This window comes from Penaeus japonicus, unplaced genomic scaffold (genome assembly GCF_977035675.1).
Source record: "Penaeus japonicus unplaced genomic scaffold, GWHDUDI00000001_assembly GWHDUDI00000004, whole genome shotgun sequence".
Classification (NCBI taxonomy): domain Eukaryota; kingdom Metazoa; phylum Arthropoda; class Malacostraca; order Decapoda; family Penaeidae; genus Penaeus; species Penaeus japonicus.
The window spans coordinates 21,177,265-21,195,264 of NW_028234406.1; the positions used below are offsets into that span (position 1 = coordinate 21,177,265).

The window sequence follows — 18,000 nt, forward strand, 5'->3', positions numbered from 1 at the left end:
TTGTCTTACTTCTGCTGACTCTCATACCCCTACTCTCTAGCGAATGGTGCCACCCTGTCATACGCCTTCTTTAGGTCCACAAATATATAGTGTAGCTCTTTCTGGTCTTTCATGTACTTTACTATCAACATTCGCAAAGCAAATATGCCATCTGATGTACTCCTGCCTGGCATGAATCCATACTGCTGTCCAGTGATTGTTACTTATGCACTTAGTCTAGCTTCTGCCACTCTTTACCAGATCTTCAGACTCTGACTTAACCGCTTTATTCCACGATAGTTTGTGCAACTTTGCGTATCTCCCTTGCTCTTGAAGATGGGCACCAGAATACTCCTCTCCACTCTTCAGGGATTCTCTCCCCCTCCAAGATTCTGATTAAGAGCCTTGTCAGGAATATCACTGCTTAATCTCCTAAGCAACATCTGGACCTACTGCTTTTCCATTTTCCATTATCTTCATAGCATTCCTTACTTAAGCTTCACTTACTTCATGCACCTCTCCATACATCCTTGGAGCACATCCTTTGAGCTTCGTCCATTATTTTCTCTCTTGCATTCTCCACAATCAACAGCTCTCTAAAATATTCTTTCCACCTTCTTAGCAAACTCGCCCCCTCAGGCAGCACATTGCCATTCGCATCCCTTATGACCCGCACCTGCTGTATGTCCTTCGTTGCTCGATCCCTCTGTCTGGCCAGTCGGTTTAAAGCTTTTTTTCCTTCTTTTGTATCCAACTTACCACACACTTTGCCATACGCTCCAGCCTTTGCCGCTTCCCTTTCAACTTCTTGCCTCCTCTCTCTAAATTCACGTCTACTTTCTGTGTCTCTCTGTCTATACCACTTTTTCTTGACGAACCTTTTCCTCTGAAGGCAGCTTGTACCTCTTCATTCCACCACCAAGTTTCCTTGTTATCTTTCGTCTTACCAGATGAGACCCCTAGCGCCCTCCTTCCAGCCTCCCTGGCAATCTTGCAGTTGTTTCCCAATCATATGGTAACTTCGGCGGGGTAATTGAAGGTATTAACCCAAACGCCAAATGAAATATATATAAGACTTTGGTAGTAAAATAGATATTAGATACGGAAAGGTTAAATAGAAGGCATGAGTGACATATTGAATGGAAAAAGGGTATTAAAGGTTAAATGAAAAGTATATATATGATACATTGGGTAGAACAATGAAAGAATATGAAAAAATAAAAGTTAAAGAAAATGTGTGGATGGTACACTAATTAGAGTAACAGAAAAAAAAAATGAATGAACGGTTTAACGGAAGATATGAATGGCACTGAGTTTTACATAGAAAAGAGAATGAGAGGTTATTCACACTTGGTATTGAAATACGTAAATAAGAAAATTGAAGATTTAATTGAAGATGGCAAAGTGGGTATTATAATAAAAAACAACAACAATATTTGGACAGAATTAAGAGGTAAAAAAGGTTAAATGAAAAGTACGGATGATTTGGTTAAGCAATACTAAAGTAGGAAACTGAAAGAATACATGAAATATATGGATGGCATTGGTAGAGTAATGAAGAGTTTGAAAAAAAAAAGATTGAAAACTATGAATGGCACATATGGAAGAGTAATTTGAAATAAGATACCGAATAAGTGAATGAAAGTCATTGATGACAGACTAGGTAGGGTCATGCAAAAATGAGAGTAAAAGGGTAAAGTGAAAGGTATGGATGGTACAGTGGGTAGACTAATCCAAAAAATAATGAAAACCAAGGGTAGAAAACGAAAGAGGAAATGATGGGTATGATTAATGCAATGGGTAAACTATTGCATGAAAAGAATATGAAAGGTGGAATGGAAGATAGTTAGAGTAATAAAAAAAAATGTTCAAAGGTATGGATGACACATTAGTGTACATTAGGTACCTTATGAAAATTGATAAAAGAGTAATGTTTAATTGAGAGCAATGGACGTAACACAGAGTTGAATAATACTATTTTAAGAAAAAGAGTTTAAATAAAAGGTATGGATGAGACACCGGGTTGAGAAATGTGAAAATAAGTAAATTAGAGGTTTAATGAAAGGTTTAATGAAAGGTATGGATTTATACATTGAGTTACGGAAAGCAAAAATTTATATTTAAAGAGGTTAAAATGAAAGAGTTATACTGAAATTGATACAGAAAATTAAGTGAAAAGTAAATATGATCTATTCGGTAGATGAATGCGAACTTAGGAATAAAGGTTACATGGAATTAATGGGTAGATCATACATAATTAAGAAAGTAAAAGGTTCAATGAAAGGTATGTGTGACATAGTTGGTAGAACAATGATACATTTATAAGCGGGCGATATTTTGAAATGTATGGAAAGTAACACATTAGGCAGCGTAATATGAAAATAAAAAACGTTAAATGTAAGACATGAATGGGACATGGGTTCAAGGAATGTCCTGGGTGTAAATGACTTTAGAGTAACAAAACTATAAGCAAACGAAAGAGGAAATGGAGGGTGTGGGTAAAGTAATTAATAAACAAAGAAATCAACGGCTGAATGACAAACTGAGAAGTTATACAAAAGGTATGCGTAACAGATTGGGCATTGTAATACAATGGAAGATAACTAAATACATGTATGCCACATTGCCCTGAATAATACTAATGAATATTAAAAACTTTACTGAAAGGTATGAATAACATGCTGAGTTGAGGAATAAAAAAAAAAATGAAAGTTTGAATGAAAGGTATGGATAGCACATATACAGGAAAGTATAGGAAAATGAAAAGTATGAAAAGGAAAAGGAAAAGTATGAAAAGGAAAAGGAAAAGGAAAAGTATGAAAGGTATAGGTTATGAAGTTGATGGAAACGAATAAGAAAATGAAAGGTTATATACAATATACGAATGTCGCTAGGCGGAAGTATAAGGATTAAATGAAAGTTGTGAATGACAGGTATTGATGGTTCATAGGAGGACTAATACAAAAGTAGGGACATGAAAGACATGGAAATTGAACATAGTAATGCGAAAATAAGGAATGAAAGTTTACATGTCAGTTATGGGTGGATATTAGATAAGAGGAATATTCAAATAAGGTACTTCAGAAAACGAAAGGCTACACTAGTACATGATGTTAGAATTAAAGTCGAGAAAGGTTGAGTAATAGATGGTATAGAATTGAAAAATTAAGAAAATGAAAGGAAAAAGAAAAAGAAAAAGAAAAAAAGAGGCGAAAGGTTAAACACCACGTAGAGTATTATAAAAATAAGAATGTTAAAGAAAAGTAATATATGAAACACGTTGTAGAGTAAAGCTGATTTGGTAAGAAATAGTTAAATGAAAGGTATGGATAACGCATTGGTTGTGGAATATAAAGATATTAAATGAAAAGGTAAAATGAAAGTGTGTGACATTAGAGCAAATAAACGGGAAAATGAAGGTCTGGAAACAAAATTAAATGAAGGTCAAAGGAAAAGTATGGGTAAATAAATATACAAACATATGAAACTAAAAGGGTATACAAAAGGTATGGTTAAACTGACAGGTACGGATGACATTAACATAAAGAGAATGAAAGGTTAATTAAAAGTATAAAGTATTCCTACATTACTACAGCATTGCTACTTAGAGTTGAGTAGCTGAAATACGGAAATTGAAGATTAAATGGACGGAATGGATGACACACTGGATAAAGTAATATAGAATGAAACATAATGGCAGAATTAAGGGTTGAATTAAAGGTTAAATCTAGACATGGTATAAATATAAGAACTGAAAAGTAAACGAAATATATGCATAACATATTTAGTAATTGTATAAAAAAAACATGGAATATTATAACTAAATGAAATGTACGGGTGAAAAGACCTTTGGAGTAATGATGAGAAATTGAAAGGTAAATGAAAGGTATGGATGACATTGATGCACAGGGAAAGGCCTGAGGAAACGTGGATGGATTTAATTAAAAAAATATATATATTATCAATAAATGAAAAGTATGGGTGTCATAATGGGTCTGATAAAAGATAAAGAAAACGGAAAGCTAAATAAAAAGTATGGATGACACAATGGGTATAGTAATACATATGAAAGGAAATGAAATTGAACGTTAGATAAAAAATATGGATTGCATAATAATGGTTGACGTATAGGATAGAAAAGAGTAAGGCAAAAATATGGAAATTTAGTAAATAAAATGAAGATATGAATTATGCAACGGGAGTAGTAATAAAATGGCAAGAAACACTGAGGTAAAACGAGAGGTATGAATGTCAAGCGGGGTAGAAAATGAAAGGTCAGATGAAAAGTATGAATGAGGAAACGAAAGGTTATCCAAAGAATATGGATGGCATGTTGGGCAGAAGAATACATGAAAAAAAAAAATTACGAAAGGTGTGGACAAAAGATTGGGTAGTATAATGGAAACAAATAAATAGATAGAGAGGTAAAATATAAAGGGAATGGATAATATACATAAGGAAGGTAATAAAGAAGTAATATAAAAAGTAAAATATGAAAAGTATAAAATAAACGACAGACCGAGTATAAATGAAAATCTAGGTGGAAAATAAAAACACGGATGAGATACAGGGTAAAGTAAAAGAACAAGAAAATGAAAAATTAAATGTATGGTGTAGATGAAAGCAATATCTAGGGTTGCATGCATGCTGGTTGAGTAATTGAGGAATGTGAAAGCGGAGAGACTACCACTTAAAGGTCTGAATGGTATACTAGCTCTATTTATTCGGTAATGGGAAACTGAAAGGTTCGTTGATACAGGAAACGTTAATGTGAAAGGTAAGGATAATACGAGTTGAACAAGATTCGAAAAGTGAAAAATCCGATGAAAGGTTATGGTTGGCTGAATGGGTAGAGTGATGCAGAAATAAGGTTAAAAGTTAAAATGAAAGTTTCAAGAAAGGTTTGAGTGTAATTGAATAACAAGGGCTGAGTTCAACAATATTAGTGAAGAGAAAGTGCAGTGAAAGGTCTTAATGACAGAGCGAGTAGAGCAATACTGATACAAGAAATGGAAGGTGCAATTGAAGGTATGGATGGCAGAATAGGTAAAGAAATACTGATATAAGAAATAAGAATTGGAAGACGGAATAAAGGTAAAGTAGTATAATCTTAAAAAAAAAGTTTCCTGAAAGGTGTGGATGTGACTGTTAGAACATTAATAGAACAAGAATTTGAATGGGTAAATGAAAGGTATATATAGGAAAGAATATGTGTGAAACATAAAGTAGAGTAATGCAAAAATACGAATTTGGGAAAACTAAAATCAAGTGAAAGGTATGGATATTGCACTGGTTGAAGTAATATACCAATAAGAAAATAAAAGGTTAAAGGAAAGGTACGGATTAAAATAACAGGTAGTGTAATCCAAAATAAGGAAATAAGAGATTAAGAAAGAAATGAAAGATACTTTTGGTAAGGCTATGCAAAAAAGGAGGTGATTGAAATGGATGTTACTCTGTAGTAATAAGAAAGGTAAACCATAAATTGAAAAGTATGAATGACAGTCCGAATAGAGCAATTTAAAAAATCCAAGGTATAAATAGGTATGGCTGGAATACTGGATAAGGTAATGAAAATACATGAGAACATGAAAGATTAGTTATATGGTTTAGATGATACAATGAATAGAGTAAAAAGAAAAATAAGAAAGTGAAAAGTTAAAAGAGAGGTATGAAAGGCAGATAAGGGAGAGAGATTGAGTAAAAGGTGTAGATGAACATTGGGAAGACTGATAGAATAAAATATGGAAGGTGAAATATGACATTGGTTGAATTAATACAATTTTAGGAGATAATAGAGAATTTGAATAAAAGGTATGGATGACGCAAAAGGTTGAGGAAAACAAAAATAAGAATACGAAAGGTTGAAAGTAAAGGTGAGTCCATTGATACAAAATTAAGAAAATGGAATGTGAGGCGAAAGTGTATGTATGGATCAGACGGAGAGTTATGAGTGATGGAAGATGCATTGAGAAAGAAGAAAACGAAAACTGAAACAAAAGGTTAAATAAAAAGCTTGTATAAAAGACTGGGTATAGTAAGAGTAAAAAAGTGAAATAGTAAATTAGAGGTTTAATTTACATATTGGGTGATTCAAAACACAAGGAAATGAAAGGTTTAACGAAAAAGAAGAATGACAAACTTGGAAGAGTATTACATAGAGAAGGAAATGAATGGTTTATAGTAAATAAACGAATGGTACACAAAGAGTGGAGTAACACACACATGCATGCACAAAAAAGACATTCTAGGTAGAGCGTAATAAGAAAGTAAGAAAATTAAAGACCGGATAAAGGTGTGGATGAAAGACTGCAGAGTAAAGCAATATTATGAATGAAAGGTTAAATAAAAAGGTATGGAAGATACACAGGAAAAGGAATTTATTATATTTTGGGTAGAGCGATAAGAAACTCAGAAATTTAAGGTATGGAAGTTTATATAAAAGGTATGGATAAAATCGATATTTGGTAAAAGTAATATGAAAGTATGTGAAATGGGAAGTATAGATGTAAGACTAAAAAGATGAAATTAAAGGTTTGGATGACACTCTTGCTAGAACAATGAAACATGGGTTACGTTAAAATTATATGTGAAATACTAGGTTTAGGAAAAAAAGGTTAAACGAAAGGTGTGGATAAGCAATAAGAATGTTAAATGGAACGTATGGGTAAACACTGAGTAATGCAAAAAATACGAAAATGGATAGTTATGATATGAATGAATGGAATGGGTTGAGTAAAATAGTAAGAACCTCGAAAGTAAAATGGAAGGTATGGATAACACAATGGGTATAATATGAGAGTTGAAATTAAAGGTATTATTGAGGTACTAGGTAGAATAAGACTGGATAGACGAAATACAATAAAGGCGAACATAATTGAAAGTATGGTTGTCATACAGGGTGGAGTTATGGGTAATACTATAAGTAAAACAATACAAGAAGGTTATTGGCGTAATAGAATTGAGTGATAGGAAAGGTAAGATGTGAAAGGTATGAATGACACCCTAGTATCAAAAGTAGGGAATAAGAATGTGTGTGAATAATAAAGGTACAAATGAAACATAAGGAAACTAAAGAATAAGGAAATTGTTGGATATGTGTTTTAGATGACACGATGGATTGAGTAAGAGGGAAATAAGTAAAAGGAAGGTTTAATGAAAGGTATGGATGGCACATCGGGTAGAGAGAAAAAGAAGGAAAGATATGAAAGATCCAGTTTGAATGTAAGATATGGATGACCTTATAGGCTGAGGAATACGAAAATAAGAATGACAAAAGTTTAAATGATAGGTCTGAATGACACATTAGGTAATGCAATAAAAATAAAATAAAAGAAAGAATATGAAAAGAAAGAGTAGTAGAGTAATATATACATTGATGAATGTATGAAATGAACGAAATATGGGGCAGAATTTTGATAAATATAAAGCGGAAATAAATGGTATACATGGTATCCATCTCTAAAGGTTCAAAGAAAGATACGGATGGAACATGAATTAAAGCAACACAGACAAAAATGAAAGATCAAGCGAAAGGCATGCGTGACACAAATGGTTGAGTATTACAGGTAGATGGGTAAACTAAGGCGAAAAACGTATTAATGATACTAAAATGTATATACAATGAAATGCAATGCTCGGTGGAAGGTTTGGTAGAATAATGTAAAAAAACGAGATTGGAAAAGTGGAATAGAAATACAGATGGTTCAATGGATGGCGTAGCAAATTCATAAGAATCTCAAAAGAATAAAAATGAGAGGTTAAAGGAAAGGTGTGGATTAGATATTGCGTAGACTTATGCAGAAATGAGAATGAAAGTTCAGATGAAAAAGTATGGATGTCACAGAACAATGCAAATGTATTAAAATTAAAAGTTAATTAGGTATATTAAGTAACGTAACCGGCAAGGAATGAAAGGTATGAAAGATACCCAGAGTAGAGCAAAAAGAAGATTTTAAGTTTGAATGGAAGGTGTGGATTTTAAAGGTAATATTTATTAATGGGAGGTCTAGATATCACACTGGGCATAGTTAAATTGAAGGTAAAGGTAAAAGGTATAGTAACACAATGTAAGGTAAAAAGGAAAGTTTGAGTATGCAAATAAAGGTTGAATGGACGGTATGGATGCAAATACAAAAATACGACAATGGAAAGTTGAAATAAATGTATGAACGGTGGGTGGAGTAATAAAATAGTAAGACACTCAAAGGTAAAATGAAAGGTATGGATAACACACTGGGTAGGAAATAACAGTTTAAATGTAAGGTATTAATGATATACTACGGAAATCAAAAGCTACGTTGGCCCATTGGGTACAACAAAAAAGAAAAAAAAGAAAAAAGAAATGTAAGATGAAAAGTAAGAGTGTGTATGTATCAATGAAACTAATAGAATGAATGACATATAGGGTAGAGAATTCAAAGGAAAATTATTCAAAGGTTGAAACAAAGACAGACGAAACATTGGTAGCGAGGTACAGACAGAAGAATGGAAGGGTATGGATGACAGAGGACAGATGAATACAAAAAATGAGAAAAAGAAAAGCTAAATGGGTAGACTAATGCGCAAATCCGCAAAGGCAGGAATGATACCCAGTGGAAAGCAGTTTTAAAGAAAGAAATTAAAGGTATGAATGAAATTTAAATGGAATATATGGTTTATAAAGTGAATGTCTGGTCAAGGAACAATAATACTAGAATATATAAACACTAAAGTATAATATTAAATGGAAGGTTTGAATGACACACTGGGGAAAATTGCACAAAAATACGAAGATGAAAAATTGGAATCAAAGTATGAATGATCCAATGAAGGAAATGGAGGATTAAAGGATAAGCAGGGATGGTATACCACGAAAGGTATTACAAAAAAAAAAAAAGAAATTTAAGGATATTATAAAGGTAGGGAATACTAAAAAGGGAATTTTATGGAAGGTAATGGGCAACAAATCAAGAAGATTAATAAGAAAGAAAAAGGAAGTAAAAGGTTTAGATGAAATAAATAAATGGTACATGAAATGCAGCAATACCAAAAGGAGTTGATTAGCGTGTATATGAAAGTATGAATGTGAAAGGTATGGATAAGGTAATAAAAGATGAAAAATGGTCAAGTGGATGGTTTTGATGATGCAATGGTTAGATTTACTAGAAAAATAAAGAAATGGAAGGTTGATTGAAAGGTCTGGATGTCATGCAAGATGGAGTTATGCACAAAAAACGGTAATGAAAAATTGAGTTTGAACGCAAGATATGGATAATTTTGTGGATTGAGGAATACGAAAATAAGAAAAGAAGTTGAAATGAAAGGTGAAGTGAAAGGTGAAATGAAAGGTTTGGATGATACTGCAATTAACAAAACAAATTGATAAGAAAATCAAAGGTAAGATGAAAAGTTAGAGTGAAAAACTTCGTATAGTAATGTATGTATTATTAAACAAAAACGTAGAGAAAAAATGTGGATGATACCCTAGGTACAGTGACAAGAAAATAAAAGGAAGAAAATAAAAGGTTTAAAGAGAGACATGCATGCAACATCGCGTAAAGTAATATAGAATGAAAGGTTAATAAGTGATTTGAATGAAAGGTACTATACTATAGAGCAAAATAAAGATATTAAAGGTAGTGAATTGAATTTAGATAAACAGTATGGAATACAGAGTCGGCAACAGATATATATGAACAATGATATATGATATTAGATTTAAGGTTTGGATGACTTAATGGGTCGAGTATGCAATAAATGTTAAATAGAAGGCAAAATGACAGGTATGGTTAACACAGGTTAGAAATAAAAAATACATATGAAGGATGTACTGGGAAGTAAAAGTTTTGGATAACAAAACTGGATAGAGGGATAGAAAAAAAGAGGTAAAAATGAGAGGAATGGACAATACATTGTGTAAAGTAAAACAAAATGAAGGTGACTGATGTGGAGTAATAAGAAAGGTAAAATACGAAAGGTATGAACGACATCCCAGTATTTAAAAGGTATATAAGATAAAGGTATGAATGACGCACAAGCATAGGTGATAGATTGGATACAGTTGATAACGAGGAGTGAAACAGTTCGAGAAATATATGCATACTAAGTAATAAGAAAGAAAGATAATAAAAAAATAAAGTAAAGGTCTGATTGGAACATAGCGTAGAGTAATACAGAAATAAGAATGTAAGGATAAATGAAAAGGTGTGGATGACACGGTGGTAAAATGATACAATAATCAGCAAACCGATAGGTTAAATGGGTCTACTTATGCGGTAGACCCTGGAGTAACGTAAGCGGTAGAACAGGAAAGGTATGAATGGTTCACAGGAAAGCTATAAACGATACCCTGGGAAGAGCGATATGAAAGGAAGAAATTAAAGGATGAATGAAATTTAAATGAGAGGATGGGCTTGTTGAGTCAATAACAGGAAAAATAAGGAATAAAATTTGATGTTGAATGAAGGTGGAGTAAAAAAAAAATAAAGAAAGAAAAATGATAAGATAAAAGGTATTGATGATACTGGGTAGATTAATTCAAAAATTTGAATTGGGAAGAAGGGGCGATATACTTGGTCGAACAAAGTAAAACAAAAACTATGGATCAGTAAGTAGAGTAACGAAAAAAAGGAAAATATAGATGACACAAGGTGTAGAATAAAAAAAAGTTAAATTGAAAGTATGGGTGAAAAAGAAGATTATATGGAAGGTATGGATGATTCAGAAAAGGTGAAATGGAAGGTATGAATGGCACACTGAGTAGAATAATGCATAGGAGATTAAATGGAAGGAATGGATGACGCACTGGACAGAGAAATGCTTAAAAGGACGAAATTGATGGCACACTGGCCAGACTAACGCAAAAAAACGAAAATGGAACGTTGAAATAAAGTTATGAACGAAGGGTGAATCAATAAAACAGTAGAAAAAAAAAAAACACAAAAAAACGCAAAGGTATATGAAAGGTACAAATAACGAAATTAAAGGTTACATGAAAAGTATGGATGATGTAGTATACAGAAATAAGGAAAACGAATGCTTGTGTAAAAGATATGAATGGCAAATTGGGTAAACACTCTTTAATTAAAAGGATGATATGAATATCTGGATGAAGAGTAAAGGTATGGATGACACACATGTAAATGAATATGGAATTAAATGTAATGTTAAATGGAAGCTATGCATGACACAAAAAACAACAACAAAAAACAAGAAACAAAGGATATAGAGAATACACTGGCTAGATTAACTGAATATTAAGGAAATAAAAGGTAAAAGGAAACACATTGGTCTGAGAATTGAATTGATATTAGGGAGAAGAGTTTAAACGGAAGGTATGGATGAAACATGGATTAGAGCAGTACAAGAAAAAATAATGGAAGGTGTAATGTACGGCTGAGAAAAAAAAAAAAAATCGAAATTAAAAGGGTATATATGGATGACGGATATAGTTTGAACGATATGAATAACACCCTGGGTTGAGAAATAACAATGGCGGATTTAGATGGTGCGAATGATAACCTGGGTAGATAATATGAAGGGAAAACGAGTAAAATATGAAAGGTATGAATAGAATTATACGGATGGTAGTAGTGAAAGATGAAAGTTATTAACTTATTAAAAGTAGTTGATTTGAAAGGTATGAGTGACACCAAGAGCAGAGTTACAGGTATGGATGACACCCAAAGTAGAGTAACAAGAAAGGTAGATTTTAAAAGTATGGATGATACCCAAGGTAGAGAAAAGAAAGGTATTTTTAAAGGTATGGATGACGCTCAGGGTTAAGTAACAACAACAACAAAAAAAAAAAAGGATACAGATGAGACCCTGGTTAGAGATATTCAAACACACTGATCAGAGTAGTGAAAATGTAAATTTAAAAGCTATGAATAATACTCTGGGTAGAGTAATAGAAATGTAGATATTACTGGTATGAATGGATAGAGATTATACCTAGGGTAGAGAAGATCTAGGGAAAACGAGTAAATTAGAAAGGATATATGATTATGCAGATGGTTGTTGTAAAAGACGCAAATAATTAACTTATTAAATGTGGTTGATCTGAAAGGAATGGATGACACCCTGGGTAAAGTAACAAAGAAGAAAAATTTTAAAGGTATGGATGAAATCAAGGGTTGGGTAACAAAAAATTAAGATTGAAAGGATGACACCCAGTGTTGAGTAGCAATTAAGAAAGATTTGATAGGTATGGCTGAAACCAAGGGAAGAATAACAAAAAAGGAAAACTTTAAAGGTATGTTTGATACCCCGGGTAGAGTATCAAAAAAGAAAGATTTGATAGGCATGAATGAAACAAAGGGCTGAATAAATAAAGGAAAGGTATGGATGAAACCAAGGGTAAAGTAACAATAAAGAAAGAATTGAAAGGTAGAGATGAAATCAAGGGCAGAGTAACAATAAAGAAAGATTTGATAGGTATGGATGAAACCAAGGGTAGAGTAACCAAAAATGAATATTTGAAAGGTATGGATGAAACCAAGGGTTGAGTAACAACGACAAAAAAACATATAAATATATTTGGAAAGTATGGATGATAACCAGTGTAGAGTAACAAAAAAGAAAGGTATTAGAGGCATGGATGAAACCAAGGGTTGAGTAACAAAAAAGAAAGGTTTGAAAGGTATGGATGATACCCTGGGTAGAATAAAAAAAGAAAGATTTGAAAGGTATGGATGACACCCAGTATAGAGTAAGGTATGAATGGGTGAGCAACAAAAGATTTAAAAGGTATGGATGACACAAAGTGTAGAGGAACAAAAAAGAAAGATTTCAAAAGTATGGATGAAATCAAGGGTAGAGTAACAAAAAAAGAAAGATTTGAAAGGTATGGATGACACCCTGGTTAGAGTAACAACAATTTTGAACAATGAAATATAATATATAATGAAACATAATGCATAAGATTTATTAATGGATGAAACCAAGGGTAGAGTAATAGTAAAGAAATATCAGAAAGGTATGGAAGATATCAAGGGTAGAGAAAAAAAAAAGAAGATTATAAAGGTATGGATGAAATCATGGATAGAGGAACAAAAGAGAAATATGTGAAAGGTATGGATGAAATCAAGGGTAGAGTAACAATAAAAAAGATCTGAAAGGTATGGATGATACCCAGTGTAGAATAACAAAAAAGAAGAGAAAAAAAGAAGAAGAAAAGTATGGATGAAACCAAAGGTTGAGTAACAAAAAAGAAAAAAATGAAAGGTATGGATTACACCCTGGGTAAAGTAACAATAAAGACAAATTTGATGGGCATGGATGAAACCAAGGGTAGAATAACAAAAAAATAGAAAGATTTGAAAGGTATGAATGATACCCAGTGTAGAGTAAGGTATGGATGAAACCAAGGGTTGTGCAACAACAACAACAAAAAAAAAAGAAAGTCTTAAACGGTATGGATGACACAAAGTGTAGAGTAACAAAAAAGAAAGATTTTAGTCATGAATGAAACCAAGGGTTGAGTAACAAAAAAATAAGATTTGAAAGGTATGGATGATACCCAGTGTAGAGTAAGGTACGGATGAAACCAAGAGTTGAGAAAAAAAAAAAGATTTAAGAGGTATGGATGACACCATGGTTAGAGTAACAACAAATTTGAACAATGAAATATGATATATAATGATCAAGGGTAGAGTAACAAAAAATAAATATTCGTAAGGTATGGATGAAATTAGGTACAAAGAGGAAAGATGTGAAGGGCATGGATGACACCCTGGGTAGAATAACAATAAAAAAAATTGAAAGGTATGGATGACTACCTGGGTAGAGTAACAATAAGGAAAGATTTGATAGGTATGGATGAAACCAACGGTAAAGTAACAAAAAAGGAAGATTTGAAAGGTATGGATGAAACCAAGGGTAAAGTAACAAAAAAAAGAAAGTCTTAAAAGGCATGGATGACACAAAGTGTACAGTAACAAAAAAGAGATATTTCTAAGGTATGGAAGGGTAGAGTAACAAAAAAAGAAAGATTTCTAAGGTGTGGAAGGGTAGAGTAACAAAAAAAGAAAGATTTCTAAGGTGTGGAAGGGTAGAGTAACAAAAAAGAAAGATTTGCAAGGAATGGATGACACCGAGTGTAGAATATCAATAAAGAAAGATTAGAAAGGTATGGATGAAATCAAGGGTAGAGTAACAAAGAAGGAAGATTTCAATGGTATGGATGAAATCAAGGGTAGAGGAAAAAAAAGATGTGAAAGGGATGGATGAAATCATGGGAAGAGTAATAGAAAAGAAAGATTTGAAAGGGATAGATGACACCCAGTGTTAAGTAACAAGAAAGAAAAAAAAAAGAAAGGTATGGATGAAACCAAGGGTTGAGTAACAAAAAAGAGAGATTTGAAAGGTATGGATGACGCCCTGGGTAGGGTAACAAAAAAGAAAAATTTGAAAGGTATGGATGAAACCCAGAGTAGAATAAGGTATGAATGAAACCAAGGATTGAGTAACAAAAAATAAATATTTCTAAGGTATGGATGGAATCAAGGGTAGAGAAACAAAAAGGAAAGATTTAAAAGGTATGGATGACGCACTGGGTAGAGTAACAATAAGGAAATATTTGATAAATATGGATGAAACCAAGGGCAGATTAACCAAAACGAAAGATTTGAAAGGTATGGACGATACCCTGGGTAGAGTAACAACAAGGAAATATTTGAAAATGTAGAGAAACAAAACAAGTGTAGAGAAACAAAAAGAAAAGAAGATTAGAAAGGTATGGATGGCACCCAGTGTAGAGTAACAAAAAAAGTAGAAATTGAAAGGTACGGATGACACCCTGGGTAGAGTAACAATAAAGTAAGATTTGATAGGTATGAATGAAACCAAGGGTAGAGCAACAAAAAAAAAAAAAAAAAGAAAGACCTGTAAGGGTAGAGTAACAAAACACAAGATTTGAATAGTACGGATGAAACTTAGGGTAGTGTAATAAAAAAGGAAGATTAAAAGGTATGGATGACACCTTGGGTAGAGTAACAAAATTGAAAGATTTTATAGGTATGGATGAAATCAGGGGTAGAGTCATTATAAAAGAAAGAATTGAATGGTTTGGATCATACCCAGTGTAGAGTAACAGAAAGGAAAGATTTTAGAGGTATGGATGAAACCAAGGGTTTAGAAAAAAAAAAAAAGATTTAAAAGGTATGGATAACATATTTGGTAGAGTAACAATATAAAAACAAATTGATATGTATGGATAAAACCAAGGGTAACAAAAAAGAAAGATTTGAAAGTATGGATGACTCCCTGGGTAGAGTAACTAAGAGGAAAGATATGATAGGTATGGATGAAACCAAGAGTAGAGTAACTCAAAGAAAAGATTTGATAGGTTTTGATGAAACAAGCGTAGAGAAACAAAAATGAAAGATTTGAAAGGTATGGATGACAATCAAGTGTAGAGTAACAAAAAAAGGAAAAGGTATGGATGAATCAAGGGTTGAGTAACAAAAAAGAAAAAAATAAAGATCTTTGACAGGTATGGGTGAAACTAAGGGCTGAATGACGAAAAAGAAAGATTTGAAAGGTATGGATGAATCAAAGGGTTGAGGATCAAAACGAAAGATTTAAAAGGCATGGATAACACCCAGTGTAGAATTAAAAAAAAAAAAAAATGTGAAAGGTATTGATGCGGAACAAAGAAAGGTTTGAAAGGTATGGATGCCCCCCAGTGTTGAATAACAAAAATGGTATGGATGAAACCAATAATTAATGATAAACGGAAAACGAAAAGATTTGAAAGGTATGGCTGAGACCAAGGGTAGAGGAACAAAATAGAAAGTTCCGAAAGGTATGGATGACACGCTGGGTAGAGTAACTGAAGAGAAAGATTTGATAGATATGGATGACACCCAATAATAGAATTAAGAAAAAGTGGAAAAAATGCTATTACTGACATCGTAGATAGACTTAAATATATGGTTGAAACGAAAGGGTAAATATAAAACAGGCCTAATATGAAAGGTTTGAATTATACTCCGGGTAGAGTTATAGAAAAACGCTTGTCAGAGTAGATATGAAAGATATGAATAACATCCTGGGTAGAGTAACAAAAAAGAAAGAGTAACAAAGAAAAATAAAGAAAGATACGGTGACACCTTGGGTAGAGTGAAAAAAGGTAGATTTGAAAGGATTTGAAAGATTTGAAAGACGCTGGACAGTACAGTAAAAATATAAATTCTAATGGTATGAATGACTGACACTCTGGGTAGAGATCACACCCAAGGTAGAAAATATCAATGTTTGAAAGATATGAATAATACCCTGGGCAGAGAAATAACGAGGTGTAATGGTATAAATGGTACCCTGGGTAAAAATCATACCCTGGGTATTGAAGATCACGGAAAGACGAGCAAAATATGATATGAAGGAAGATGTGTATATAATTATACAGATGACAGTAGTAAAAGTTGAAGGCAATTAATTTATCAAATATGGTTGATTTAAAAGGTATTGACAACGCCGTGGGTATAGGAATACGAAAGGCAGATTTGAAGGGTATGGATTGCACCCTGGGTAGAATAACACGAAAGGCTGATTTGAAAAGTATAGATGAAACCCTGAGTAACAAGAAATGTAGATTCGAAAGATATGAATGACACCGAGGGTAGAGTAACAAAAAAATAAGATTTGAAAAGTATTGATGACACCCTGGCTAGAATGATAAGTAAGGTACATTTAAAAGGTATGGATGATACCCAGGGTAGAGTAACAGAAAAGAGGGATTTTAAAGCAATTAACTTAAGAAAGTGGTTGATTTAAAAGGTATTGATAGCACCGTGAGTAGAGTAACAGGAAATAAATATTTGAAGTGACACCCTGGGAAGAGTAACAAATACGGTACAGTTGAAAGGAATGGATGACACCCTGGGTAGAGTAATAAGAAAGTAGATTTGAAAGGTATGGATAGCACCCATGGTAGAGTGATAAAAAAAAGAAAAAAAGGAAAAGATTTTAAAGGTATGGATGACACCCTGGGAAGAGTAACAAATGCAATATATTTGAAAGGAATGGATGACACTGAGGGTAGAGTAACAAAAAAGAAAAACAAAAAAGGAAAATATTTGAAAGGTATGGATGACACCCAGGGTAGAATAACAAAAAAGAGAGATTTGAAAGGTATGGATGACACCCAGGGTAGCATAGAAAAAGAAAGATTTGAAAGGTATGGATGACACAGAGAGGATAGAACAATAAAAATAATGATTTGAAAGGTATGGATGACACCCTAGGTTGAATAGATTAAGAAAAAATGGCTAAAATATGAATTTGAATGAAATATGAAAGGTATGAGTTATTGAAAAAAGAGTTGGTCAGTGTATTAAAAAATAAAGGTTTGGGTAGAGTAACAAGAAAAGTAGATTTGAAAGGTATGGATGACACCCTGGGTAGAAAAGAATATTTGAATGGCATGGATGACACCCTGGGTAGAGTAGCAAAATGTAAAGATTTAGAAGGTATGGATGATACCCTGGGAAAAGATATTCAAAGATATTAAAACACACTGGCCAGAGTAATACGAAAGGTAGATTTGAAAGATATGGATGACACACAGGGTAGAGTAACAAAAAGGAAAGATTTGAAAGGTATGGATGATACCCAGGGAAGAGTAATAAAAATGTAGATTTGGAAAGGTATGGATGATACCAAGGGTAGAGTAACAAAAAAACAAGATTCTAAAAGTATGGATGATACTCTAGGAAGAATAACAACAAAGGTAGATTATTTAAGATATGGATGACACCCTGGGTAGAGTAACACAAAATTAATAGTTAAAAGGCATATATGATACCCTGTGCAGAGTAACGAAAACGATAGATTTGAAATAAATGGATGACACCCTAGGTAGAGTAAAAGGAAAAGTACATTTGAAAGGTATGGATGATATCCAGGGTTGAGTTAAAAAAGAACAAGAGAGATTTGAAAGGTATTAATTTCATCCAGGCTAGAATAATAAGAGAGGTAGATTTGAAAGGTATGGATGACACCCTGGGTAAAGTAATAAAAAAGAAAGATTTGAAAGGT

General features: G+C 32.9%; 1 protein-coding gene across 33 annotated transcripts in view; it reads left to right on the forward strand.

Moving 5' to 3' along the window:
• Positions 1-18,000, forward strand: part of LOC122249917 (uncharacterized) — a 39,588-nt gene that overhangs the window by 2,127 nt on the left and 19,461 nt on the right. For 23 of the 33 annotated variants that reach the window (XR_015190994.1, XM_086536297.1, XM_086536298.1 and 20 more), the window contains exon 1: positions 1-17,094. This exon is cut by the window's left edge. The gene's annotated coding sequence lies outside the window, so the exon portion shown is untranslated. The remainder of the gene's footprint in view (positions 17,095-18,000) is intronic. The other 10 variants (XM_086536310.1, XM_086536295.1, XM_086536314.1 and 7 more) reach the window with 10 other exon arrangements.